The sequence below is a fragment of the Pongo pygmaeus genome, chromosome 1 (genome assembly GCF_028885625.2).
Source record: "Pongo pygmaeus isolate AG05252 chromosome 1, NHGRI_mPonPyg2-v2.0_pri, whole genome shotgun sequence".
NCBI classification, from domain to species: Eukaryota; Metazoa; Chordata; class Mammalia; order Primates; family Hominidae; genus Pongo; species Pongo pygmaeus.
The window spans coordinates 227,242,252-227,267,981 of NC_072373.2; the positions used below are offsets into that span (position 1 = coordinate 227,242,252).

General features: G+C 51.8%; 1 long non-coding RNA gene across 1 annotated transcript; it reads right to left on the reverse strand.

Annotated features, from left to right (window-relative positions):
- Window positions 1-317: 317 nt before the first annotated feature.
- Window positions 318-24,164, reverse strand: LOC134740201 (uncharacterized). The gene is made up of 5 exons (XR_010127496.1): window positions 24,055-24,164; window positions 23,149-23,368; window positions 4,041-4,118; window positions 2,976-3,101; window positions 318-1,049 (listed from the first exon to the last, which is right to left on the reverse strand). It is a non-coding gene; the product is annotated as an uncharacterized LOC134740201 (long non-coding RNA).
- Window positions 24,165-25,730: the final 1,566 nt, after the last annotated feature.

Here is a 25,730-nt window from a genome sequence, read left to right on the forward strand (position 1 = left end):
AAATAAAATAAAATAAAAAATAAACAGAACTGCTGGGACCTGGGACCCCCCCTCCCAGGCTCAGGCATGACCCCCTTGCCACCTGCTGCCTTGGCTCAAACCTCTCCCAGGGGCCACCCCTGACCACCCCCCGCTTTCTAAACTGCACCCTGCATTCCCATCCCCGGGGCTCCCCAGTTCCCTCTCCTCCCTCACAGCTGACAAGGTGTCATGAGCATTAGATGAACGAACACACAGCACACACATCACCCGCCTTGCACACAGTGGCTATTCAGCATTAGATTTAACTTGGAATATTCACAGAATTTAAGACACCGTCGATAGCAAAGCACTGCATTATTTTACGAACCACTAAAAAAGAGAAAATGCTGCCAATTAAACTGACATGACGCTTTCTTATCACTCATAACTTTCATTTTACGCTTATTGAAGGAGCTCTTCTGGACTTAATTAGACATGGATTTGTACCGGCCATCACTTTGGCACACACATAAAAGAAAGATATCAGCAAAATAAAATTTGTTAAGATATTTCTAAAATTTGTGCACATTATTAAGTCCAAATCTTCCAACTCCATTTCCCTCTGAGCCATCAAGCCCTGTGCTTGTCCTCATGCTCATGTCCTCTGAGCTGTCAGAAGCATCCAGGGTGCAGCTGATTCTCGAAGAACATGTAAAAGGATGAAGAGCCATAGCTGCAGGGCCCAGAAGCCTGCCTGGGGCTGATGGAGTCAGCCTGCTGCCTCCCGCTTAGGGGATTTCTGCGAAAGGCTGATTCTCAACATCCCGGCCACTTGGTCTCCTAGGGGCAAGCGTGCTCCACCGTTGTCTTGAGAATTTTCTTCCAGGCCTACACCCATCTGCAAGCTTTGAGACTGAGGCTGTCTTGTTCAGACAAAGGCAGGCCAGTGTCTTGTTCAGGCACAGACAGGCCCAGTGGCTGCATGGCTGGCCGCTATGGTGAGACGTCTTCAATGACAAGATATGTCCTGATTTTGGAGATGTCCAAGAATTAAAAACTGGGCCAGGCATGGTGGCTCACTCCTAGCACTGTGGGGGGTGGAGACAAGCGGATTGCTTAAGCCCAGGAGTGTGACATCAGCCTGGGCAGCATAGCAAGACCCCAACTCTACAAAAAATAAAAAATGAACCATGTGGTAGCAAATGCCTGTAGTCCCGGCTACTAGAGAGGTTGAAGTGGGGGGATTGCTTGAGACCAGGCAGTCGAGGCTGCAGTGAACCACGGTCACACCACTGCACCGCGCCCTGGGAGACAGAGCGAGACCCTGTCTCACAAAAATAAAATAAATAAATAAAAACTGCATCCTCAACAGGCTGAGGCTGGAGGACACCACAGACCTAGGAGTTTGAGGCCAGCCTGGGTGACACAGCGAGACCCTCTCTAATTTTTAAAAAAAAAAATTAAACAGATAATAGGCCATTGTGTTTTTACACACAAAGCCCCCAACCAGCCTCAAAGCATCCCTCTCCCTGGTGGTCATGACAAAGTGACTCAGCTCACGGCCTGCTTCCTTCCCAATCCTGCGTTGACGCCAGAGCCAATGCAGTCCCAGCTCTGCTGACTTAGGGGCCCTGGCTCTTCCAATTGCCTCCCGGGTGCCTCATCTGTGAACTGGGGCTGTGAACATAGCAGAGCCTCCCCCTCGGGGCTGTGATAAGAACTAAGGAAGTGACACTCTTAAAGCCCATTGAAGGCTGGGGCACACAGATGTGAGTGCTGGCCACACATGCACTCCATCCCATAGCATCTTTCCATAGGATCACGACTCCACCCCACACCATCACTCCATCCCACACCATCCTTCAATCCCACACCATCACTCCATTCCGCACCATCACTCCACCCACACCATCACTCCATCCCACACCATCCTTCAGTCCCACACCATCACTCCATTCCGCACCATCACTCCACCCACACCATCACTCCATCCCACACCATCCTTCAATCCCACACCATCACTCCATTCCGCACCATCACTCTATCCTGCACCATCACTCCATCCCACACCATCCTTCAATCCCACACCATCACTCCATTCCGCACCATCACTCCACCCACACCATCACTCCATCCCACACCATCCTTCAATCCCACACCATCACTCCATTCCGCACCATCACTCTATCCGCACCATCACTCCATCCCACACCATCCTTCAATCCCACACCATCACTCCATTCCGCACCATCACTCCACCCACACCATCACTCCATCCCACACCATCCTTCAGTCCCACACCGTCACTCCATTCCGCACCATCACTCCATCCCACACCATCACTCCATCGATAGAATCACTCCATCCCACACCATCACTCCATCCCAAACCATCACTTCATCCCACACCATCACTTTGTCCCACACAATCCTTAAATTTTGCACCATCACTCCATCCCACACCATCCTTCAATCCCCCACCATCACTCCATCCAGCACCATCACTACATCCCACATGATCACTCCATCCTGCAGCATCAATCCATCCCCCACCATCGCTCCGTCTCACACCATGGTGCCATCCCGCACTATCGCTCCATCCCACACCATCACTCCATCCTGCACCATCTCTCGATCTTGCACCATCGCTCCATCCTGCACCATCGCTCCATCCGGCATCGTTGCTCCATTCCACACTATCGCTCCATCCATCCCGCACCATCACTACATGCAGCAACATCTCTCCGTCCCACAACATCGCTCTGTCTCACACCATTGCTCCATCCCAAACCATCGCTCAGTCCTGCTCCATTGCTTTGTCCCACACCATTGCTCCATCCCGTGCCATCACTCCATCCTACACCATCGCTGTGTCCCAAATCTAGGGTGGGGCCCAGGAACGTGCATGACAGTCAAGGGCCCTAGGGGGTTCCATCAGGACCTGGACCCCACGTGACTTCAAGACTGTAGTGGGCTGAATGGCAATCCCAAAAAAAGGTATATCCACATGCTCACCCCCAGAACCTGTGCATGGGGCCTTATTTGGGGAACAGGTCATTGCCGATGTGATCTGGTGAAGGATCTCCAGATGAGATTTATCCAGGATTATCCAGATGGGGTCTGACTGCAATGGCGAGTGTCCTTAAGAGACAGAAGAGGACAGAGGTGGAGGCAGGGATTGGGGCTACGCAACCATAAAGCAAGAAAGCCCAGAGCCACCAAGAGCTGAAAAACAAGGACGCCTCCACCCCACAAGCCTCAGAGGGAGTGCAGCCCTGCAGACACCTTGATTTCAGACTCCTGGCCCCCAGAACAGAGGGAGAATGAATTTCTATTCTTTTAGGGCACGCAGTTTGTAGTCATCTGTTACAGCAGCGGGAAATGTAGATGCTGGCCTGCCAAGGAGGCAGTCACCCAGGGCCACTGAGAGCAGGCACAGAGAGATGCCTGCTCCCAAATGCCAGCTCCATCACCAGCTGTCCCTAAGGAGGCATCCTTGACATTAAGACCCCGGTTCCAGCTCCACCGCAGACCTTGACTCTGACCACTTCATCCATCTCCATGGCCGCTATTGTCTCTCCCCAGAAGTCCTACTTTGGAGGAGAAAGCTTTGGGATGTAAGGATGGGGAATGGATGATAACTCTGCCTCTCTTTATAAAACTGAGTTAGAGGATGAGGGGGAGATGCAGGCAGGGACCCCAGCTCCCTCGGGTGGAAGCAGGAGTTACAGGGCCTTCGAGTCACTCCCTAGTGGCAAGCTGGTGCCAGGTGACCAGAGAGACGGGCCAGGCATAAACTTCAGCACAATCCAAGGAGGCACGCCTGAACAACTTGGTAGTCAGAAAGTTCTAGAAAGAACCTGTTTTTATTGTCTGGTGTCTGTAAGTCTTATATCATTTTTAAAAAGATAGTTTTGTTTTGAATTGCCCGCCATCCTCTTTTCCACATGGGGCCTCTCAAGGATGTATCTGGCCCTCCACAGGCTGCTTCCCCCAGTAGCTGCGCAGGAGAAAACAATGCTTCTGGGTTCCTGCCCTGTCCCTGAGCATCCCCCTGAGCTTTGTGAGCTCCGCACTCACCATCCAAGACCAGCCTCAGTCTCCTTCCATACCTGTGCCTGCTGGAAGGAGAAGACAGTGTCCATGCCCCTCGGCTCCCTGGAAGGAGCAGAGGGTGAGAGCCAGTGGAGGTTGGGAGTCCATCAGCCTCCTCTGAGCCAGCCTCAGGGGTAGAGGGACCGCCCAACTTACCCGGACCACCCCACGGGGTGGCAGTGGCCCCACAGTAGTCCTGCAGGCTCCTGAAGACACATACATGAAGCCCGAGGGTCAGAAGGACCCCGAGTAGTCCGGCCTCTGCAGAGGTTGAGAGCCAGTGGAGACCAGGGGTCCATTGGCCTCCTCCAAGCCAGCCTCATGGGGACAGGAATTGCTGACTTACCCCGCTCACCCCACGGGGCAGCAATGACCTCACGTGGCCCTGTAGGCTCCCGCAGACACACACATAAGGTCCAAGGACCGGAAGGACCCTGAAGAGCCTGGCCTCTGCAGCAGCCACCCAGAGTTCAGGATATGACTGCCCTGTCTCACTCGCTGCTATGGCTGCCACCTGAGCCATGCCTGTATCTTCAAGAGGTCAAAGCCGACCTGAGAGCCCCTTGAGAATCAGGCACATGACTGGCCCAGGAGCCCACAGCAAGGTGTTGGCCTTGCCAGGACTGGACACTCAGAGCCAGGGCCAGGCAGCCCTACTCAAAAAGCCCCCAGGAGAACCACTTTCTGCTTGGTGGTGCCATACCTGGTCCTCCCCCTCATCCCTTCTTGTCTTTTCAGGAGAGAGAAGCCAGGAACAAAGGCAGCCTGGGAGGCCTCGTCCTTGGCTGGGGGAGCAAAGAACGTCTACATGGCCAGGGCTGCCCTAACTAAAGACCACAAAGCCACCAGGCTTGCAACAGTGGACATTTACTATCTCACAGCTCAAGTGGCCACAAATTCGAGCTCAAGCTGGGTAGGGCTGGTTCCTTCTGGATGCTCTGAGGGAAAACCTTCTCTCCCCAACTTCTGGGGCCCCAGCCAACCCTGGTGTTCTGTGACTGACAGATGCATCACCTGGTCTCTGCCTCCGCCATTGTGTGGCCTCCTCTGGGTACCTGTGTCTGTTTTCCCTTCTTCTAACGACCCCATAGCCAGGCCTGGTGGCATGTGCCTGGGATCCCAGCTACTCAGCAGGCTGAGGTGGGTGCTTGAGCCCAGGAGGCCAGCCCGGACAACATAGAAAGATCCTACCTATTTTTAAAAATTAAAAGAAAAAAAGATATCCGTCGTTGGATTTAAGGCCCATCCTAGTCTGATATGACCTCGTCTTAACTAATGACATCTGCAAAGACCCTATTTGCAAGAAAGGTCCCGTTCTGATGTTCCCGGTGGACATGAATTTGGGGGAACACTCTCAACCCACTGTAGGAAGGGGTCAGCAAGGTGGGGACTAAAGCCGGGCTTGGGGCTGGAGGACTTCCTGTTGTGCCCATAGCTAGCGTGCCTGCGGCCACATCCCCAGCCTCAGTGCATCTGCTTCCACCATCTGCAAAATTAAGGCCAACAATACTTGTTTTGGGGAGTCATGAGGAAGATAAGGGGGGTTATGTGTGAAAGGGTTTGGCACAGGCCTGGTGTGGAACAGAGGCGTCAGTGCAGAGATGAAGTGTCCCCAACAGCGAGGCCCCACCTGGGAGGAAAAGGCAGGGCTGCCTCCTGGGTGCAGGTTCCCTCTCTGGGAGCTCAGAGGGCTCAGGGAGAGATTAAGCGTATTATGTAGATGCACTTGCATGTTTGCAAATCTCTTCCCGACGAGGGATTTGATTCTTCGAGTGCCTGATAAGATGTTTGAGCAAACTCCGCTATTGTCCTGATCATCACTGTGATGTTGCAGTTGGCGTTGTGTGGGCGTAACGAAAGGGATCTATTTTCCTGCTAATAAGGTTTATTTTTACTCTAGCTGAATAACAGATGATCAGTGTCAAAATAAATTACAATCCTTCCGTTATAAGCCACTCTCCTGCCCTACATACATGCCGAAGCTGCCTTCCCGTTCCTCCAGGCTGCCGTCCCTTCCCCGGCTCCCAGGAAGGCACCCTTCCCTCCCCGCCACTGCCTGCCATTCATCCTCTCCAAATTAGAATGGAATATAAATTGGGCGCCTCGGGGACCTGCAAAACTTGAGAGTACATTATGTTAGGAATTGGCTTTGTGGCCATAAATTATGTAACAGCTCCGATCCCAAACCAAGCTGGTATTTTCACTATGGTGTAAATAAAAACATTAAATGGTTTTTCTAAGTGTTTGATTTTTCATCTGTGGTTTATTCACCTACTAAATTCCTGTAAAGGCCCATTTATTCAGCTTTGGGGGAAAATACATTAAGCAGTTGTCCACTTGGCAGCGATGGTGAGAAGCCTCCCAGACAGGGAGGGCCTCCCAGGTCGCCTCCGCCGGCTGACAGCTGGCCGCGCTCCTAAGCCTCTCAGCCTCAGTTTCCCCACATATAGAATGGAAAGCAAAATTGCCGTTTTCCGAAGGGCTACTTTCCAAGTTGAAAACAAGGAAACAGGAGCAGCAGAGGAATTGCCTGTTGCTGCAATGCCTGATGTTTAGGAAGAGTCAGTACAGGTAACAATGATGCCTTCTAGACCACCGCACCAGGGAGTCACATAACTCCAGTTAGAATATGGTACTGACAAATACACTGGGTGCTGACCAAAAAGAAAAAGCACTCCATTTGGTAGCACAAAGGAGGTTTTCTTTAAGACCCAGAGAGAGTACCTTGCCCAGAAACTCCTTTGTCCAACATTCAAGGCATCCAGGAGTCCTGACACCCACCTGCCGTCCCACCAGCTACGCACCTCCCAAGTGTCTGCAGCCAACCTCCAGCCTAAACGCACCCCAGCATGCTCATCCCAGCCCCTGCCTGCTCAAAGCTGAGGCTGAAGGCAGATAGGTCTGGGTCCAGGACTGGGCCCCAAAACTTACGGCTTTCCAGCTGTTTCACTGCAAGGAAAGGGAGCACAGAAAGGGCCTGGCTCTGGGGCTGCAGCAGGACTCAGTGCAACATCCCCCACCACCACCCCAGGTCCCACCTGCCTGGGAGGCCCGAGCACCTGCCCGGCCCTACCCTCAGTCCCTGTGGAGTTGCTGTAGCTGGGACTGGGCACAGCCTGCCAGCAAGCACTGCTGAGGCAAGAGCCCACCTTCCCCTCCTGGAGTCTCCTGCCACAGCTCAGTATCCCACAGTCATGAGGCATTCAGTGGCTGCACACAGGTGTCACCACTATCCTGCCCCCACCAATGACACATCCTTCACCAACAACTTCACCTCCCCAATGGCTCACCCCCATGACATCATCTCCCTAATAACATTACTTCCTTATGGCATCACCACTGCCACAATAGTGTCTCCCCCATGACATCACTTCCCCATCACATCACCTCCCCATGACATCACCTCCGCATTACATCACCTCCGCATGACATCACCTCCGCATGACATCACCTCCCAATGGCATCACCTCTCCCATGAAATCACCTCTCCCAGGAAATCACCTCTCCCAGGATATCACCTCCCAATGACATCCCCTCCCCATGACATCACCTCCCCATGCATCACCTCCCCATGACACCACCCCACCACGACATCACCCCTCCATGACACCACCCCTCCATGACACCACCCCTCCACGACACAACCCCTCCATGACATCACCTCTCCCACGACATCACCTCCCCCTTGACATCACACCTATGACATCACCTCCCCATGACATCACCTCTCTATGGCATCACCTCCTCATGACATCACCTCTCTGTGACATCAACTCCCCATGACACCACCTCGCCATGCCATCACCCCTCCATGACACCCCTTCCCCATGATATCTCCTCCCCATGACATCATCTCCCCATGGCATCACCTCCCCATGACATCCCCTCCCCATGACATCACCTATCCATGACATCACTTCCCCATCACATCCCCTCCCAATGGCATCACCTCCCCATGGCATCACCTCCCCGTGACATCACCTCCCCGTGACATCACCTCCCCGTGACATCACTTCCCCAACACATCCCCTCCCCATGGCATCACCTCCCCATGGCATCACCTCTCCCATGATATCATCTCCCCCATGACATCACTTCTCCCCAAAGCATCACTGCAAGACACCAGCCTCTTCAGGAAATAATATGAAGGTAAACTTTGTTAAGAATCCTTGTTTTTCGGCTGGGCACAGTAGCTCACACCTGTACTCCTAGCACTCTGGGAGGCCAAGGCAGGCAGATCACTTGAGGCCAGGAGTTCAAGACCAGCCAGGCCAACATGCCAAAATCCCATCTCTAGTAAAAATACAAAAAAAAAAGCTGGGTATGGTGGCACATGCCTGTAACCCCAGCTACTCGGGAGGCTGAGGCTACAGAATCACTTGAACCTTGGAGGCAGAGGTTGCAGTGAGCCAAGATCACACCACTGCACTCCAGCCTGGGTTTTTGAGAGAGCAAGACTCTCTCTCTCAAAAAAAAAAAAAATCCTTGTTTTTCAACAGTTAAGCCAAGAGCCAAATCAGGAATGCAATCTTATTCACAATTGCCACAAAAAGAATAAGATATCTAGGAATACAGCTAACTAAGGAGGTGGAAGATCTCTATAAGGAGAACTACAAACCACTGCTTAGAGAAATCAGAGATGACACAAACAAATGTAAAAATACTCCATGCTCATGGATAGGAAGGATCAATATCATTAAAGCAATTTATACATTCAACAGTATTCCTGTCAAACTACCAATGACATTCTTCAAAAAACTAAGAAAAAACTATTTTAAAATTCATGTGGAACCAAAAAGGAGCCCAAATAGCCATGGCAATCCTAAGCAAAAAGAACAAAGCTAAAGGCATCACACTATCTGACTTAAAACTATGCTATAAGACTACAGTAACCAAAACAGCATGACACTGGTACAAAAACAGACACATAGATCAATGGAATAGAATAGAGAGCCCAGAAATAAGGCCAAACACCTACAACCATCTGATCTTTGACAAAGCTGACAAAAACAAGCAATGGGGAAAGGACTTCCCATTCAATAAATGGTGCTTGGATAACTGCCTAGTCATATGCAGAAGACTGAAACTAGACCCCTTTCTTATACCGTACACAAAAAGTCAACTCAAAATGGATTAAGGACTTAAATGTAAGACCTAAAACTATAAAAACGATGCAAAACAACCTAGGCAAACATAAAAACTATAAAAACGATGCAAAACAACCTCTGGACACAGGAATGGGAAAGATTTTGGGACAAAGATGACAAAAGCAATTGCAGCAAAAGCAAAAAATTGACAAATGGAGTCTAATTAAACTAAAGGGCTTCTGCACAGCAAAAGAAACTACCAACAGAGTAAGCAGACAACCTACAGAATAGGAGAACATTTCTATAAACTGCATCTGACAAAGGTTTAATATCCAGCATTTAAAAGGAACTTAAACAGATTTAAAAGAAAAAAACAAACCTATTCAAAAGTTGGCAAAGAACATGAATAGACATTTTCAAAAGAAGACGTACATATGGCCAATAAACATATGAAAAATAGCTCAACCTCACTGATCATTAGGGAAATGCAAATCAAAACCAAAATGATACACTATCTCACACCAGTCAGAATGGCTGTTATGAAAGAGTCAAAACATAACAGATGCTGGTGAGGTTGCAGAGAAAAAGGAATGCTTATACATTGGTGGGAGTGTAACTCAGTTCAACCATTGTGGAAAGCAGTGTGGTGATTCCTCAAAAAGCTAAAAACAGAACTACCATTTGACCCAGCAATCCCATTACTGGGTGTATTAGTCCGTTTCCACACTGCTAATAAAGACACACCCAAGGCTGGGTAATTTATAACGGAAAGAGGTTTAATTGACGCACAGTTCGGCATGGCTGGAAACCTCAGGAAACTACAGTCATGGCAGCAGGGGAAGCAAGCACATCATTCAAATGGTGGCAGAAAGAAAATGGTGCCAAGCCAAAAGGGGAAGAGTCCCTTATAAAACCATCAGATCTCATGAGAACTCACTCACTGTCATGAGAACAGGATGGGAGAAACCACCCCCATGATTCAATTATCTACACCTCGTCCCTCCCGCGACACGTGGGGATTATGGGAACTACAACTCAAGATGAGATTTGGATGGAGACACAGACCAACGATATCACTGAGTATATACCCGAAGGAATGTAAATCATTCTATTATAAAGACACATGCATGCATATGTTCATTGTAGCAGTATTCAGAATAGCAAAGACATGGAATCCACCCAAGTGCCCATCAATGATGGACTGGATAAAGGAAATGCAGTAAATATACACCATGGAATACTATGCAGCCATTAAAAAAGCATGAAATCATGTCTTTTGCAGGAACATGGGTGGAGCTGGAGGCCATTAGCCTTAGCAAACTAACACAGAAACAAAAAACCACTTGTTCTCACTTGTAAGTAGGAGCTAAATAATGAGAGCACATGGACACACAGAGGGGAACAACACAGGCTGGGGCCTTTCGGAGAGTGGAGGGTGGGAGGAGTGAGATGATCAGGAAAAATAACGGATGGGTACTAGACTTAATCACTGGGTGACTACATAATCTGTACAACAAACCCCCATGACATCAGTTTACCTAAGTAACAAACCGGCACATGCACCCTGAACTTAAAGTACGGGTTTTTATTTTAAAGGCAAATGTAAACAAGCTTTCTATAAGATGCATCATAATCAGGTTTTTTTAGTGAATGGCAGCATATGACAGAGAAACCCCTGTATAGGAAACACTGAGAATGTATCATTGGAGCATGCTTCTTCCTTTATGGACTCACAACACACAGGTGCACATAAGCAGATATAAAGGTAAATGTAAGCATGCTTTTTAAATGATTTATTGTAAGCTGTTTTCTTTTCATGAATTAAACTCTTTGACACACACAAAAAACATGCTTGTTTTTGACCAGGTGGGGTGGCTCACACCTGTAATCCCAGCACTTTGGGAGGCTGAGGTGGGCAGATCACGAGGTCAGGAGTTTGAGACCAGCCTAGCCAACATGGTGAAACCCCATCCCATCTCTATTAAAAATACAAAAATTAACCAGGTGTGATGGCACACACCTGTAATCCCAGCTACTTGGGAGGCTGAGGCAGGAGGATCGCTTGAACCCGGGAGGGGGAAGTTGCAGTGATCTGAGATCGCACCACTGCACTCCAGCCTGGGCAACAAGAGCAAAACTCCATCTCAAAAAAAAAAAAATGCTTGTTTTTGACAGTGTGTCATTTTTTACATTTGTATCCAACATCCTTCTGACGTCCATGCCATCCCCATCTTATGAGTGGGAAACCACACCTCACAGGAAGGGCATCATTGGGCCAAGGTTCTGGGCAAGTAGGTGAAGGTGCCACGACTCTACGCGCTCCAGGGTGGTACCTTCTCTCGCCCCATCCCTGGCTCCTTCTCCTAGGAGAGCTCAGGGCAAAAAGCAGGCTGAGGTTGGTACCACGGGGGCCCTCCGCAGGGACTTGATGGCTGCTGGGTGGTGTTGAAGGCTGGACAGTCAGCATGATCCTGATGAATTCAATTTTTTTAAAAAAAGGTCTTTCTGGCTCATTCCTAATTGCCTCTGGGCAACTCACCAGGAACCCAAGCACAGGCTCCCTCCTTACATGCTCACGGCCCTTTCACCACCACAGAACCCTGGACTGGGGCTGCTTTAACTCATTCCACAAGTAGAGTAGCCTCCCTCCCATTTTTAATACTTTTAAAAATGAGTTATTAAAAGTATTTAGTGAAAGTGTTGGAGCCTGGCAGAGGGCACTCGTGGCCAGTCTCTGGAACGCCACATGGTGTGCCATCCAACAGAGATGCCTCCCCAGGGTGACACTATGATACTGATGCACCATGACCAGAGGAGAGACCACCCGAGCCAGGGGCCCTCCTGTCCACCCCAGGGGAGCTCCCCCATCCCCGACTCCCAAACCCCGTATGCTCACCCCTCACAGCACCTTTGCTCAGCCCATCCCCAAGCCTGGGCCACCTGTCCCGGAGCCTGGAGCACCTATCCCGAAGCCTGGGCCACCTGTTCCCAAGCCTGGGAAACCTGTCCCAAGCCTGGGCCACCTATTTCTGAGCCTGGGCCACCTGTCCCCGAGCTGAGCCACCTGTTTCTGAGCCTGGGGCACCTGTTCCCCCTGCCTGGGGCACGTCTCCAAGCCTGGGCCACCTGTTTCTGAGCCTGAGCCACTTGTCCCCAAGGCTGGGACACCTGTTTCTGAGCCTGGGTCGCCTGTCCCCATGCCTGGTGCTCCTGTCCCCAAGCCTGGATCACCTGTCCCCAAGCCTGGGCCACCTGTTTCTGAGCCTGGGGCACCTGTCCCCTCCTCTCTCACTGATGGACACCACCCATCCCTGCAGACTGGATCAAGCCACGCATTGCAGGAAACCTTCCTCTGAGCCTCCCCAGTAACTTCCAGCCCACTTAGAGTCCAAACCCAAACCCCAGCCACCTCTTCTACTGGGAGGCAGACACATAGCAGAGTCCAGATGTGTGCGCTGATCCCTCATGAAGAAGGACCAGGACACATGGGTCCGGAGGCTACAGCAACCCGCAGTTCAGGTTGCATGAGAGAGGCCGACATGGGGACTTGAACATGCTCCCCACACAAGGCACAGCCCCTCCTTCCCTCACCTCCACGTACAGGGGAACCCCTCCCTTACCCCCACACGAGGCACCCCAGGGATTGTGGTGGGCAGAATTCTAAGGCCAGCCCCCAAGCCCCACATCCTCGTATGGTGGCCCCCTCAAGTGCAGGGAGACCTGGGAGGCGAGGGGGCATCACCCCCATGATTATGTCACATCACACGGCCACAGGGATGTGTGAGGATGTCATCAGGTCCCTAATCAATGGAGTGCTTCAAAGGGAGGGTGTCCTGCTTGAGCCTGCGCTCATCAGGGGAACTCTTAAAGGGGAGTCTAGAGGTTTGAGACAGAAGTCACAGAGACATGCCCTGCTGGCCTAGAAGAAAGCAAAAACCCCACTGCGAGCTGTCCATGGTGGCCTCATGGCAAGGATGTGCAGGCAGTCTCCAGGGTGGACGGTAGTCCCCGCCAACAGCCAGCAAGAAGCGGGACCTTAGCACTACAGCCCCGAGGAACTGAATTCTGCCAACAACCTGAACAAGGCTGGAAGAAAACCCCGAACTCCAGAGAGGAGCGCAGGCCCGGCCAGCACCCAGATGGCCGCCTGAGGAACCGCCCCCCCCCCCCCACCCGCAGACTCCTAACCCACCACGCCCCGGAAGCATCCACGGGGCTGACAGTGACACAGGCCACAAATGGGTGGCGATTTGCCCCAGGCATAGACAGGCTCAGGGGTGCCTGAGCCTGCACCCCATCCCAGGAGCCAAGGAGAGTGAATTTTTATCAAGATACAGCACGATACTACAAAGGCATCCTTTAAAAAGGTGACCTGTGCTTTCACCCAGGATGTCAACTTTTGCTTCTTAAAATGTGTTCATCACTTCCAAACCTCAAACAAGAAGTCAGCTTTAGGGTCTGAATGAAAAACAATCTTGGGGTGGGCGAGTGCCACACAGGGACCCTTTGCTTCTACCCATCATGGCGGGGAAAGTCACGGAGACTCCAGGGACCCAGGTCGGGGATGCTTTCTGCCATTGCATTTCTCTGCCTGGAGTGGCACCAGAAGTTTCTGGAAGGTGATCTGAACCAACATTCAATCCAAAGACACATCAGAAGACTGCCCTGGCCCCTCCGACACAGTGTGGGTAATTGACAGGAGTTCTTCCACCACAAACTGCTTTAAAACTCAAAGCTGCAGTGATTTCAGGCCCTGAAGTTCAAATCGTACAGAGATGAATGCATCTGAGCAGCCCCTGTGAAAGAGCTGGAGGGTTCGCTATGTTTTTAAATACATATATATACATATACGACAAACAAAGCTCCAGTGGGACCACAACTGTAAGAACAGTGAACACTCTAGCTGGGTGTGGTGGTGCCTGTAGTCCCAGCACTTTGGGAGGCTGAGGTAGGAGGATCACTTGAGCCCAGGAGTTTGAGGCTGCAGTGAGCTGTGATGGAGCCACTGCACTCCAGCCTGGGTGACAGAGCGAAACCCTATCTGTAAACCATGGAGAGCAAGAGGGAGACAGAGAGAGAGAGAGCGATACAGGGTCTCACTCTGTTGCCCAGGCTAGAGTGCAGTGGCACCATCTTGGCTCACTGCAACCTCCACCTCTCAGACTCAAATGATCCTCCCACCTCAGCCTCCCAAGTAGCTGGGACCACAGGCGTGCACCACCACATCTGGCTTTTTTGTTGTTGTTGTTGTATTTTTGATAGAGACGGGGACTCACCATGTTGCCCAGGTTGGGATTATAGGCATGAGCCATCTCGTCTGGCATATATATATGTACGTATATATACGTGTATACGTATATATATACACATATATATATATATTTTTTTTTTTTTTTTTTTTACAGATAGGGTTTCGCTCTGTCACCCAGGCTGGAGTGCCGTGGCGCCACCACAGCTCACTGCAGCCTCAAACTCCTGGGCTCAAGCGATCCTCCTACCTCAGCCTCCCAAAGTGCTGGGACTACAGGCACCACCACACCTAGCTAGAGTGTTCAGAGTGTTCACTGTTCTTACAGTTGTGGTCCCATTGGGAGCTTTGTCTGTCCTGTTTTACAGGACCATTCTGCAAAGCCCCAGAAGACACAGTAAAGGTGAAAGTGGGGCCGCTAGGTGCCAGCCAGGGATGGGAACAGGCTGGGGCTGGGACCTGAGCTCCACCTGCGACCCTGCTGGAGCAATATATGGTTTAAACATGAGCTTACATCCTATGAAGGAAGGGACGTCATTTTAAATGGTTTTTTATTGCTGTTGTTTTGTGGAAGGTTTTTTTTGTTTGCTTTTTAATAAACCATGGAGCAGTTTCTCATTCTTACAAGGTCTTTGGGCAGCTCAGAGGTTTAACTGCTTTAGGCCAAACGTGCGAGCACTGGGAGTAGGCACAGGCGAAGCCACCGGGGTGTAGGAAGCTGAACGCTGCTCAGCAAGGAAAATGTAACAATTAGCCTCCATGGCAGAAGTGGGAACAAAAGTTAAAGGTCAGCAATGTGGAATCTTCTTCTCTCCCCCATCCTTCTGGAAGTCTCTAGAACTGGTGTTCCCTGATCATACGGGGGCCTCAGATCCCCTGACCGCGGCAACGTGCCGGCTCACGGGTGCTTCCGCAGCCGCAAGCTCATGACTTTGTCCTGGTAGGTAGCCTCCCGAAAAAAACACAAATGCAGTCCGTCCGGCAGTTTAGATGGGAGGGACCGAGGTGTTCTTTCTCTGTGACACTTGGCCAGGAGTCCATTGCAGGGCCAGCTCTCGGAGCTGTAGTCAAACAGCTTCATTCAGACAAGCCAGAAGAGGGGCTGGGGTGTCCCTGTCTCGCAGGCAGCTCCCCTGAAACCCATTTCCAAACAAGAAGGGAAGAATCACTTTCTAATAAAAGAAGAGCAGAATTGGCCACTCTGGTTTCATTGAGAGGTTGTTCAGCAAGACTTCCTCTTCTTGAGGGATGGTTCTGGCCGGAAAATGTCATAACAACAAAAATAGCTAACATTTATTGAGGGCAGATGGTGTGCCTAGTACTTCACGGATATGACTTAATTGGAATCCTCACTTTAAACCTCAGGATAAAGTGCTCTTTCTTTCTTCATTTCACAGTCAAAGAAACAGGCTTGGGTAGCTGGTGTGACCTCTCCAAGTCCCCATGGCTTTACAAGAGGACAGGAGCGCAGGCAGCTGATGCCAAAGGGGCAGCCCTTATCCCTTTCTTCCCTGGAGAGAAGCAAGGTTTTTTATTGTATTATCCTTATTACAAAAATATGTTTTAGATCATTTTTAAAAGAGGCGTAGCCGGGCACAGTGGCTCATGCCTGTAATAGTAGCACTTTGGGAGGCCAAGGGGGGTGGATCACTTCAGGTCAAGAGTTCAAGACCAGCCTGGGCAACGTGGTGAAACCCCGTCTCTAATACAAATACAAAAATTAGCCAGGAGTGGTGGTACACACCAGTAATCCCAGCTACTCAGGAGGCTGAGGCAGCAGGATCATTTGAACCCAGAGGCGGAGGTTGCAGTAAGCCAAGATCTCGCTATTGCACTCCAGCCTGGGCAATAAAGCAAGACTCCTTCTCAAAATAAATAAATAAAAGAGATGTAAAAACTCCTTCGGCTCATACACCTTGCCACCGTCCAGACATAATACCCCTGTAATAATCATGATGATGTCTGAGAGTCGATTCTTTCAATATTTTCTATAGATTTTTTTTATAAAAACGGGACTGAACACTGTATACATTCTTTTTGTTCCTGGTCTTCTCTTTCCCGTGATCCAGGTGGTTTTACCCACCAGGGTCTTTTCTTCTTCCTCCTCCCTCTTGCTTGCCGCCCTCTCGTTGCTGGGAAACTGCAGATTGTTTTCTTCACCATGTCCCCTCCTGCTGGGATCTTAGAAGCTGCTGCCATTCAGTGAGCCACTGCCTGTGGTTGCCATGGGAAGGGATGCTAGGAGTTCAAGTTCCTGGAGCCTCAACCACACTGGCAGGAACCGCCTCACCCAAACAGCTCCCCCAGCTCAGAGACCCCAAGCCTCGGGGTCTGACAGCCACCCAGAGCGGAGGCAGAGAGGAAGTTGGAATCAAAACCCCATAAGCCCGTCTCTTCCCCATACCAGTGCTTCAACCCATGGAGCTGACAGACAATCTTAAAACAGGAATTTTTAAAATAAGGAAAAACAAGAAGGGGAAGAGAAGCCAAGCGGTGGGAAAGATCTGCACCCCTCAACAGGAGTCACTCTCTGCCCGAAGCCTGCTCTGCCAGCCATCCTGGCTTTACTCCTGGAATGCCATCACTGGGTTGGCTTTACAAGGGCCGCCATGGCAAAGCACCACAGCCCGGCAGCTTAAACACGGACACTTACTGCCCCACAGTCCCGCAGGCTGGAAGTGAGATCAAGGCATGGGCAGGTTGGTTTCTCCTGAGGCCTCTCTCCTTGGCTTGTGGATGCCATCCTCTCCCTGTACCCACAGGGTCGTCCCTCTGTGTGTGTCTGTGTCTCCATCCCCTCTTCGTATAAGGACACAATCATAATGGGTTAGGGCCCACCCTAATGATCCCATTTTAACTTAATTCTGAAAAAACTATAAATACAGTCATACTCTGACATCCTGATTATTAGGACTTCAACATACAAATTGGGTAGAGGACTCTATTGACATTTTGGACACACACGCACACACACACCTCTTATTGCCACAACAAAAAATAGTTCCAAACATTGCCAAATGTCTCCTGGGAGGAGGGGTTACAACACCACCCCCTCCCTGAGAGCCATCGCCTAAACCTGAGAGGAAAGGAAGACCCACAGGGGATGCTGTGTCCTCCCCAAGCCCCACAAGACGCCAGACAGGAGGAACTTGGCCGCTGGCTCACGCCGGGCTAGCCTCGTTCACTACCCTGTGGGGAAATCTAGGCATGTGGCTTCAACAGTGCAAGGGAACACTGCCAGGTCCCCAGGTCCCCGCATGCCTGCTGAATCTGTGATCCCATCGCAGAGATGGAGCACCTGGACGCATCAGCGATGCTGACTGGCAAAGCTGCACAGAGCCGCGGCCACCAAGCCCAGCTCCCTCACTTCCTGAAAGTGCAGAGACAGGGAACCACTTGCCCAAGGTCACACAGAGTTCCACCTGACAGGACTGCAGCCTGGTCTCCTGGCACTCGGCCCAGTGCTCTCCAAATGGCCACAGGCTCTGGGCACCCAGGCAGACCCTGGCATGGACACCTCCCCTCTGGAGTCTCAGCAAAATCCCCAGCAGGCACCCTGGCCAGACAGAGAGCCAGAAGGAGCTGCCTGGACTCTGGGGAAAGATTTCCTATGAGGGACCCCAGGAGAAGGGCTTGAAAATTCCCCCTACCCACCCACAAGGAATGAACACCCCCACCCACTGCCTGTGAGGGTCCCCGCTCTCCCAGATGCAGCGTTTCCCTCCTGCCCGCACAACCCTTGGAAGGTACAGCCCTTCCTGCTGGAGGCCCCCAGGGCCCCTCATCTCATGCCTCCACACATCCTCCTCCCCTCCTGGCCACTCTGCCAGGCCATCGAACGGGAGAGGGAAATTAAATCTGAGCCTTGATTTTGTGAGGAAAATAATGAAAGTGCCCAAGGTGAAGTGAATCAAGAAAAATGACACAAGTGACTGGTTAAAATAAATGTTATTAAAGGAACAGGGAGGGAAAGGCTTGGGTGAATGTCCAGGTGGGGAAAGAGATGACAAATTTCATATCTTGTGATCAAAGCTCCATTTCTCTTCATGTGAAGTTACCAGGCTGTGAACGCTCGGGCCCAGCCAACCCTTCCAAAGCCAACAGCTCAAAGCCAGCAACTCAAGGACCATGCTGGAGAAACATGGTCTCTAACAGATTCAGCGGCTCCCAAGACACATCGGCCCCAATGAGCATCAGATCACAAAGGTGTGAGCCGGGCTTGTAAACATACGCAGGCCTTGGGCCAGAAGCCCAACAGGGTTGGAATGCACGCTGCCTCTCCTTCCTAATCCTTTTGAGCTGCTTTTGCTGGGAATACGCCATTTCCAGGGGGCTCTTCGGCTTGTCTGCTGAGCAGTGAGTCTTGTTAGAGGCAGCTGGGACATTGGTGAATCATAAGCCTGATTTGAAGGGACTGGATGTCCACGCTTTGTGATTCCCAAACTCCTGCCACCTACAGCCCTGCTGAGAATTCCCTTCAGCTCAGAGCCTTCCCTGTAGATCCACCCTGCACGCCTTGGGAAGGGAATCTAAGTGAGATGGCTTCTCCGTCACCTCTGCCTTCTTCCTGCCTGGGATGTGTATGCAGTACCTGGAGGCAGTGCAGCCATTCTGCAGCCTTGAAGATTAAATGCACCTGCTATGGAGTGCAGGACAAGGGAAGGGGCCTGGGTTGTGTCTCAGCCCTGCACCACTTTCCTCTGAACATCTTGTCACAAAGATTTAGGGACAGCAAAGAGGAGGGGAGAGAGGACAGCCAGGACATAAAAGTGACACCAACGGCAAGGAGGGAAAAGAGTCCAACACTTCAAAATGGTCTTCTGGGGTATGGGCAAGAAGAAGCCACAGAGTTTGTCCTGTTTTCTGAGTGGCTGATGCCTTATCATTCTTCAGGTCTCAGATCAAAACACTTGATTGGAGAAACCCACCCTGATAACCCCAGCTAAAATACCCACTGTCACCCTCCCCACAACCCTGCACACTCTGTGAGGTGGGCAACTCTTCATCTGTCTCACCACTCCGGATGGATGGATGGATGGATGGATGGATGGATGGATAGATGGATGGATGTAGGGTGGATGAGAGAAGGATGGACAGATGATGGATGGATGATGGATGGATGGATGGATGTAGGATGGATGAGAGAAGGATGGACAGATGATGGATGGATAGATGGATGGATGGATGGATGGATGGATGGATGGATGGATGTTAGATGATGGATGGATGAGAGAAGGATGGACAGATGATGGATGGATGGATGATATGGATGGTTTGGCTGTGTCCCCACCCAAATCTCATCTTGAATTGTAGTTCCCATAATCCCCACATGTCGTGGGAGGGACCCAGTGGGAGGTAATTGAATCATGGGGGAAGTTACCTTCATGCTGTTCTCATGATAGTGAGCTCTCATGAGATCTGATGGTTTTATAAGAGGCTTTTCCCCCTTTGACTCAGCACTTCTTCTTGCTGCCGCCATGTGAAGGATGTGTTTGCTTCCCCTTCCACCATGATTGTAAGTTTCCTGATGGCTCCACAGCCATGCTGAACTGTGAGTCAATTAAACGTCTTTCCTTTATAAAGTACCCAGTCTCGGGTATGTCTTTTTTAGCAGCATGAGAACAGACTAACACAGATGAATTAATAAATGCCCAGGGATCTTCCTCGTGTACCACAGTGCCCTTCAAACACAAACTTGTTTAAAAAAAACGTAGTGATTGTTTAATTTGGAGCAACAAGGCAGAAAAATCTATCTAACCCATGAAGACTGTCACAGAGAGGAAGGCACCAGCAAACACTCACGCAGGTCAGACCAGACTTTGGCAAATCGCCGGTCCTGTCTGTGCCTGTTTCTCAAGGGGGCTTCACAGGATGTTCCAAGGTGGCTCCTTGGCCTATAAAATCAAATGGTTTTGTGGCCAAGTTAAAGAAAGCCATATTTTCCAAAACCTACAGCTCAGAAAAGCTGATCACTCTGGGACTCCAAGGAATGGGAGCTTCTGGCTGCAAATCCTTGAAACACAAGAAAGAAATAACTGCTGGACTTGGGGTGGGCTGGGGTTCTGGACGGGGCTCCCCAGCATCCCTCCAGAGTGGGAAGCAATTGAGCTGAAGGTTGGTTCTGAGTGAGAGGGCCCTTCCAGGAGAGCTGGTGGGGGCTACATTCAGTTGTCAGGAGACCCAGAACTGCAGGATGGCGCTCCTGGCCACGGCCTCCACCAGGCTGCAAGATGTACATGGCCGTTGTTATGTGGCACAGCCTTCCTGGCAAATGCCTCCCTGATGGTGTCGGGAGAAAGGCAACTTCATTACACAGATTAATAAAATATAAATATGAGCTTGGAAATCTAATAATAGCTGGTTTACATGCTAACGAGCCCTCAAAGCAGCAAGTTCAAGGTCTCTCCATGACCAAGCAGAGCACCAAGAGGGCCTGGGGCTCATGGCCGGGGAGCTCTTGTCTCTTGCTTTGTCACTTATCCCGCTAGGTAGCCTTCACCCCACAAAACAGATACATGGATAACAAATGACATTTCTGCTAGGTAAATCTGATTTTCCTATGACATTCATAATTAAAAACAAGGACATGTTCCCATAGAGAAGAAAAAACCCCACTGACTGTTAGTGGGAAGGGCTAAGGACTGGCTCCTTCTTCAGCGTGGTGAGTGAGTAGCGCCACATGTGCTGCCAGGGCTGGGGGCGGCTCTACACACTCAGTAGACAGCAGACACGTGTCCTGCAGCAGCTGGCCCTGGGCTGTGACCCGGCGGGACCTCACGACATGTTTATTGAACTGGGTTGGAGCAGCTGTCTTAGCAAGCCCTGTGAGCCTGTTTACAGTGCTCACCCTTCTGACCCCATTACCCACCCACTCCGGCTCTCAAAACCCCCTCCACTTTGACCTTCAGATCCCACAGCCAGTCATCAGCAAAATCCCCTGTACCTCCAAGCACTCCTCTAGAGGGTCCCTTCACCCACTGGCTCCAGCAGGACCCTGGCTCTCTCCCCCATGGTACATGCCTCCCCTGCTCTGTCTTAGCGGGGGGCCACATTCCCTCCCACGGCCTCGGCCCACAGAGCTGAAGCTGGGTGGGTGGCCTTCTGCTTTTTACGGTGGCTTTCAGGCTACACTGGTGAGCTTCCGCTCACTGTCTAAAAAATGACCAAAAAACAGCGGCACTAAAGCTACACACCACAGCCACAGTGGTTCCTTCCCACGAATCTCGGGTTGTCTGGGTGAATTTTCTGGTCCCTGCTAGTCCTGGCTGGGCTCTCTCACGTGTCGTGCTCCCCAGGCTGGTGGGTTAGCGGCTGGATAATCTCGCTGGGCTTCCTCACCCGTTCTGCACGCAGCAGACCATCAGCCAGGGCTCCCCAGTTCTCCACCGGGCAGCAGCTCACCTTCTAGCAGGCTGGCTTGAGCCTGTGCCCATGGGAGCCTTGGGACTCCAGGCCCAGCAAAAGGACAAGCCCCAGTGGACACGGGCTTTCTAGCCTTCGACTCTAATGTCCCACTGGTCAAAGCGAGGTACGCGGCCAAGCCCAAAGTCTGTGAGGGACCCGCCCCACCAAGAGCAGAGACACAAGGCGGGAGTGGGGTCATTTTTGCCAACAGTCTATGCACAGACCCCATTCCCTCCCTCCACAGTCAAAGCCTCCTTTCTGAGTCCCAGGTCAGTGGGCATGGTGGCCCCGTCCCCTTTGCCAAGTCCCCCTCCAGCCCTGGTTCCTGGAAGGCTCAGCTTCTGTCACTCATGCCCTGCCCCCGCCCCACTCCCACCCAGTCATGGGGAGTCTGACTCCTCTCAGCCCCTCCTCCACTTTGGCCCTCACCGAGCATTGGCTGAACTCCTCCCTCACGGCCATGCGATGTCAGACACCCTCACAACCACTGCTGCCATCCTCCTAGCCCCTCCCTGGGCCACGTCGACTGCCACAGCCCTTTCCCCCCAACCCCTGTGGCCCTCCCTGCACTCCTGCTGCTGACTCCCACCCCTCTAACAGCTCCTCAGCCCCCCTTGCCTTTGCTTCATCTTTAGAGATTTCCTTGCAAGACCCTCATGCCCTGTCGCTTTGGCATCCGGCAAAGCCCCAGTCCCAGGGACAGTCGCCCATCCCCCAACTTGCAACACCCACGTCCTTCAGCTCAACGAGGATGAGGAACAGCTCATGCCATCGGCCTCACTTTACACTCAGCCCATGCATCTCAAGGGGGCCCCTCATCCTCCCTGCTGGCCCGGCCCCCAGTCCCTCCACATGCTGGTCTCCTGAGTGGTGGCATCATGTCACTGCCTCAAATGGGAGTTTCCAGGAGGTTCCACAACCCACCTCAGTGCCCATGCCTGCCACCTTCTCCCTTGTCACCCCAGGGGCCAGTCCAGGCTCCTCTCCAGTGCCAGCCCTCCCCCTGTGCACTAAGTTCACCCCCTCACCCCTGCCCAGGCCATCACCTCAGCAAGCCTGCTTCCGTCTGCTCCCTCGTAGGATAGTCCCTCTGCCACGCCATCCCCAGCAACACACGAAACTTACCTGCCGCTGTTTTTTCCCCTTAACTGATAAGCACACAGCACACAATGCATAAGGCACAGCTCCCTCCTAGCTTCCCCCGTTCCCCCTCTCCCCTCTACAGAGAAACGGCTCATAAAGGCCATCCATGCCTGATCTCCACTCCCTCTCCCGCCACCGTCTCTTGACCCCACTCACTCTGAGCATGACCTCCACGCTGCCACCCAACTTCTTGGCCAAGGTCGTCAGTTACCTCCACGCTGCTGATGACGGTGGCCCACGCCAGGTTCTCAGCAGCAGCCAGCAGCCACGTGATAGCTCCTGCCTGCTGGGCGTGCTTTCCTCCCCGTCCTCCAGGACAGCACACCTTTCTGCTTTGCCATGCACTTCTCTGGTCACTCCTTTGCTCAGCGTCACTGCGTGTGGCCACACAGGTGGGCCCCGCACAGTTCCAGGGGTGCGATTCACATGGCCTGTGAGGTGAATGGTGACCCTGTAGTCAGGGGACGTGGCTGCTTTGCCCTTGTGGATCCCACTCCTCCCGTGTCTCCTAACAGTGGGGCCCAGGTTTTCATCCCGGGATCTCTCCCTCTCTCTGCCCACTCACCCCTGGTGAGCACATCCAGCCTCAGCCCTACACTCAAATCTCCTGAATGCACGTTCTCCATCTGTGACCTTTCCTCCAAATGTCAGGTCCACTTTTCCTAGAGATTCCCCAGTAGCGCCACTGGGATGTCTAATAAGCATTGCATATTACCGCGTCCAAATCCACATTCCCCAGAGCTGCCCCCAGCCATCTCTCAGCTCAGTGGCAACTCCATCTTCCAGTCCCTCCAGCCCAAAACAATGAAATCAGACCACGTTACTCCTCTGCTCGAAACCCTCACATGGCTCCTGGCTCACACAGAGCAAGAGCCAAGGTCACCAGAGCCGCCCTCCAGGCCCTCGGGATGCGGCTTCAGCGTCCCTCGCTTTCCTCTCCCTGGCTCTGCTCCGGCCTTCTGGCCTCCTGTCTGCTCCTGGAGACTGGCCATGTGTTTCTGCCTATATTCATTTATTCTCACACTGTGATAAAGATACCACCCGAGAACGGTAATTTATAAAAGAAAGATGTTTAATTGACAGTTCTGCATGGCTGAGGAGGCCTCAGGAAACTTACAATCATGGCAGAAGGCAAAGAAGAAACAAGAACCTTCTTCACAAAGCAACAGGAAAGAGCGTAAAGCCCCAGAGAACCGCCATTTATAAAACCATGAGATCTCATGAGAACTCACTCACTATCACGAGAACAGCACTGGGGAAACTGCCCCTGTGGTCCAATCACCTTCCACCAGGTCCCTCTCTCCACGCGCAGACATGATGGGAATTACAACTGGAGATGAGGTTCGGGTGGGGACACAGCCACACCCTCTCAGTGCCTCAGGGCACTTGCACTTGCTGTGCGTCTGGCTGGAGTGCTCTTTCCCCGCTGTCTGCAGGGCTCCTCCCTCCCCTCCTCCAGGTCTGCACCTGTTCCTCGCCCTCTCCGGAGGCCTTCCCTGGTCACCTGCTTCCAATCGCGGCTCTCCTCTCCGTTTGCCTCGTCCCTTATGCCTTCTCCACGGTACTCAGCCTCAAACAGAAACATATTTTACTTTTTAAAATACTGTTGCTGCCTCCAGTGGCATGCCAGCTCCACGAGGGCAGGGCTTTGTCTGCTTTGTTCACCATGGCACACTAGACAGCCGTGCCTGGCACCCAGTAAGCGCTCAGTAAATCTTTTTGAGTGAATAATTAACATCTAAATGAAGACTCATGCTAAAGGCACAGTGGCAGCGTCCCTCCCGTCCCCAGGGCAGCCATCTCTCCAGGTGCTGCAGGTCGTCTGCCTTAACTGGCTCTTCTCTTCCGGCGGGCTTCCCCTCAAATTCCTGGGAGCAGCCCCGGCTACCAAAGGCATCTGGCACTGAGTCCCCAGGGTAAACCCCGGAGTGTCTGTCAGTGCCCCAGCAAGGATGCCAAGCCTTAAAGGAGAGCCCTAGAACTATTCCTGCCCTGGGAGTCTTGGCCTGAGGGAGTGTGTGGGGGGGGCATGCCTCTGTGTGTGTGCCCATTCATGTAGGTGCATGTATGTGGTTGTGCATGTATGCGTGTGTGTACATGTGTGCCCTGTGTGAGTGTGTGCATGTACATCTGTGCATATGTGCATACATGTGTGCTCTATATAAGCATGTGCATGCTTATGTGTGTGTGTCAGCACGCATGTATGTGCATGTATGGTTGTGCATGTGTGTACATGTGTGCCATGTGTGTATGCTTATTGTGTGTGCACATGCATATATGTGCACACATACACTAAGTGCATGTGTGCTTATGTGTGTGCATGTATGTATGTGCATGTGGTTTTGCATGTGTGTACATGTGTGCCCTGCATCAGTGTGTGCCTGCTTATGCATGTGTGCACATGCATGTATGAGCATATGTGTGGTGGCACATGTGTGTGTACATGTATGCCCTGGGTGAGTGTGTGCATGCTTGTGTGTGATTGTGCATGTGTGCCCTGGGTGTGTGTGATGTGTGCACGTGCATGCACCTGTGAGAGTGTGGGAGGCTGCTGGGAGGCAGCTTGCTCCCTAACTCATACTGTCCTCAGGCCATCTCACACCCCTGAGGGGAGAAGGGGGACCTGGGTGTCCCTGTCCTGAAACAGATCTGGAAGTCACCTTCCACTGGGGCGATGAGAGTGAAGGGCAGTACCCACCCTGCTCTGGCCACACCCCTGAGTCAGGACCCACTGCCTGCTCAGCACACAGTTCTCCTCCAGGGGACAATTCCCTTTGCTCGAGGCATTCTCTC